This window comes from Pseudopodoces humilis, chromosome 13 (genome assembly GCF_049639895.1).
Source record: "Pseudopodoces humilis isolate 2021_Gansu_Grassland_sample_001 chromosome 13, ASM4963989v1, whole genome shotgun sequence".
NCBI classification, from domain to species: Eukaryota; Metazoa; Chordata; class Aves; order Passeriformes; family Paridae; genus Pseudopodoces; species Pseudopodoces humilis.
The window spans coordinates 16,108,463-16,112,303 of NC_142212.1; the positions used below are offsets into that span (position 1 = coordinate 16,108,463).

At 45.6% G+C, this 3,841-nt stretch overlaps 1 long non-coding RNA gene across 2 annotated transcripts; it reads right to left on the bottom strand.

Moving 5' to 3' along the window:
• Positions 1 to 303: 303 nt before the first annotated feature.
• Positions 304 to 2,347, bottom strand: LOC148183236 (uncharacterized). Of its 2 annotated transcripts, XR_015773692.1 has the most exons (3): positions 2,032 to 2,347; positions 945 to 1,037; positions 304 to 507 (listed from the first exon to the last, which is right to left on the bottom strand). It is a non-coding gene; the product is annotated as an uncharacterized LOC148183236 (long non-coding RNA). The 2 variants fall into 2 exon arrangements; XR_015773693.1 differs by lacking the exon at positions 945 to 1,037.
• Between the last annotated feature and the right edge of the window lie 1,494 nt (positions 2,348 to 3,841).

Here is a 3,841-nt window from a genome sequence, read left to right on the forward strand (position 1 = left end):
TCAAAACCAGACCTCAAGAATAACCAGAGGGCCCAGTTTTAGTCCTCTGGAGAGCAACAGATGGACACAGAACATCCATCTTTAAGATGCTCCTCCAGTTCACACCACGGCTCCCATGGCCTCCAGGCTGACACATGCCAGGGGAAGAACACGCCTGCCAGAATACAATTTCCCTCCCAAGGCTCATCCCTGTTTACAGCTCCTGTCTTTACCCTATTTGATGTTCCTTTGCACAAACAGCCCCACTCTCACCAGTTCCTGCCCTCTGACACCGCATTCCTAAAGGCAGCAGCCCACAAAAAGTTTGCTTCCCATTATATTTCTTGATCTTCACAGCCACTGTCACCTCCTCCCACCACACCATATGTTCCTCATCCCTTCCCTGCTGAGCAGTCTTTGGTCTCTGAAATTTGACAGTTGAAGTGACCTCTCCCTCCTGGTCCCCAGCTCTTCTCAGCAGAAGTCAGGGACTGCAGTTGGCACACTCTGCTGTCCTCAAGAACACACCTGCAAAAAGAGGAAAAGCACGTCCTCATTCCACCCTTAATCAGCTCTCTCTCCTGATGCTGTGGGATTTTTGGACACAGAGGCCTCCTGTTATTTGGCTATAGTGTTTAAGCACATCCTCTCACCTGGCTGAGGTCAATGGGTGCTTCATAACACAGAATCTGCCCCCATATTACTACAGACTATCCATTTCTGAAGCCTTTATGTCACATTTTCCTCACCAGCACCACAGAAGAGCTTCTGCCATAGTGTGAACTCTCGAAGACATTCTCAAGACACAAGGTCAGAATCTTACCCATAAACAAACCAGTTACTGCTGTTCGTGCCCCAGCTCCGCAGTCAGGACTAAAATAAAGCAAAGTTCTCTTATCTTCCACAGTATAAAACACCCAGCAATCAGAAGCTTATTAGCAGATAATGATTTACTTTCTACCCACCAGTTATTTGCAGAGATCATCCACTCTCCCTGTCTGAAGTATCATCAGGGTTTCTCCAGAAGTCTACTCCATTTATCATTAGGGGGATTTACACTGTAAACAGGACAGCTGCATTACTAAGTCTAATTACCCTGAGAAGACAAAGCACCGTGTGCCTACACATTGTGCTGGAATTAGAAGTCCTGGTAGAACAGGAGAGAGGCTTTTAATTAAACAAAGTCAGTTACCTTTCACAGAAAGCCTACGATTTAATTTAAGCACACACACAGGAAGAACAGCAGGTCAAGCACCTTCCCCATCTCATGAACCTGAAGCCTAGTGATTGCCACACACAACAATCATTTCTACCTACCTGCCTCACATTTCTCTTTAGGAGTATTTCTCTTCTTGTCTTTCCTTTAATTAAGAGTAAGGAAAAGGTTGTAGTGACTTCATAGCATGTCAGGTTTAATCTGCATAAGACCCCACCACATGTTGGGGGGATGTGTGGCAGGAGTTTTTAATAAAGGATTACAGAATGCACCTGCTGTGGCTGAAATACTGTGAGTTTTTTTAAATTTCTGGGAGGCCTGCATTAGGTCAGCTTTGACTTGAACATTTATTACTCATCAACCTTTGGCATTGGGATGAGTCTAGAGCATGGTGGTGATATCAGCTGATTCAAATTGCCAAAAAAGTGATCAGGTTGTTTGCACAAAACCAGAGAAGTGTTTGTCTTAATGGCTGCTGCAAAGATGGGTAGGATTCCTCTGCCCCAGACAATATTGGTTTTTTGTTCCCAAATGTCATCAGATAATGACTTTTATGCCAACAAGTTAATTGCAAAAGCAAAGCAATGAAAATTTATACCAAACCGTAGTCACGTCTTTTCTGCATTTGCTTCCAATTTAATGTAATGAACAGAGAATTTTGTGAAGGAAGATTGCAGATGCCATGGAAAATAAATGCTGCTTCTGAGCAAAACCATCACACAGCCAAATGAGCTGCCAACCCTCCCCCTTGCACTATTCATTTCTTCCATCTTCCACAGGGTGGGACATGGGGTAAGTCACTTTGTCCATGTGGAGGAGCTCAGCCCAGAGCTCACCTTTGGCCATTTGGTGCAGGTTTGGGACAGACATCCTCACTCCGACCATCTGCAGCAGCTCCACGCTGCTCAGACAGCTCCAGGATCACTGGGACAGACCAAGGCAGTGTCTGTACACTCTCCCATGTGTTTGAGAAGCCTCTTGCTCACACTTCATGTTCTGGTTTTGAGGTGATCTGGGCTAAGAACAGCTCTCTGCACACTGCTGGCGTGTGCAGCTGCACTGCCTGCTTCAGCAGCTCTGGCAGCAGAGCCAGGAGCCAGCACTTACACACACCACTCCACCAGGGCTGCAGAGCTGGACCAAACACGCCCTGGAAACAGCACCCTTTGGGATGCTGGGTGTCTCCTTTGGAATAAATCACTTGCCAGCTCATTGCTCACAGCTGCCAGTGTGCACCAGAGTTTTTGGTGCATTCCAGCCCTGTGCCCTCTAATGGCTCACGGTAGAAGTGAGAGACATCCTGAAAATACCCGGAGCACTGACAGGTGCTAATGGGGGCTGCTCTCCTGCTTTAAAGCAATCCTATTAACACATTATGCTGCAACTGAGGGTAATTATTTCCAAGGGAAATGGCTCACCGTGACCCACAATAGGCTCTCATAATGGCGATTAAACTCACATGTGACTAATACATATAAGACATTAACTGAAGTTTGAGGATTTATTAAGATTTGCAGAGACATCTCCAGGCCACAGAAGACAGTCTCCTTGGGTTGCAGAAACCAAATACAAAGAAAAGTTCTCCTTGGCTTATAAAGCTGAATAAATTCATTTCATTTTTAGTAACACTTTAAATTATGATGGAATAGCTCTGCAAATCCAACATGTTATTTAGTAAACACATGAAAATGAAAGGGTTGTCACTCATAATATGTAATAAAGTATTACATTTTACCTTCAGTTAACACTACTTTAAACTACAAGTTTGAAAAAGATTCAAGAAGTGTTTGGACAGCACTCTCAGGCACATGGTGTGACTTCTGGGGCTGTCCTGTACACTGCCAGGAGGTGGACTTAGATCTTTGTGTGTCTCTTCCAACTCAGGTTATTCTATGATTCTACCTCTGAATATCAAGATAATTGAGAAAAATTAGAAAGGGGTTAAAAAATAGTGTTTACATTCCACTGTTTCTCATCTAGCATTGTCTTTCCCTCCATTCCTGCTACCTGATGTCAGCACACCATTGTGCATTCAGTCCTTCCCTGCCACACATACACTCAAAATACTGATTAATGGGATTCTCCTTGTTCCTTTGCAGCACCCACCTGCCTGAGCCAGTGCTGGAGAGGGATGAAAGCCAGCAGCTGATTCCTCTGCCACTGGAAAATCTCCTCCTGTCTCCCTCCTGACCCCAGCTCTCTGTTACACGCCAGTCATGCTTTCATCTACCACCAGTGCAAATCCACCCCAACAGGAGCTGGGCCAACAGCAAAAGTGATAATGCAAGTTCTGCTCAGAGTGCAACAGCCTTGCCAGCAGCACGAAAGAAAACCCTTCCAGGGGGTTCCACAGTGCCTTGTTATGAGTCCCACCACCACAGAGAACTGAGAAGGGTGTCTGTGAGCCACCAGCCTCCCACACCTCTCAGGATGGCTCTGCTGTGCTGGGGTGGCAGCTGCTTGCAGCCACAGAGCAGTTGGCAAACCTTTAGCCCTTTACAGGAAACCATTCTGCAGCACCTGTCTGTAAGAACCAAATGCTCTCATGAAGAGTTTCCCTGGCTGCACAATACTGTAAACGTTCCTGAGGAACAAATGGTGCTGTTTTGAAAGGATAAATGAATCTCATCTAATTCTGTCCATGCA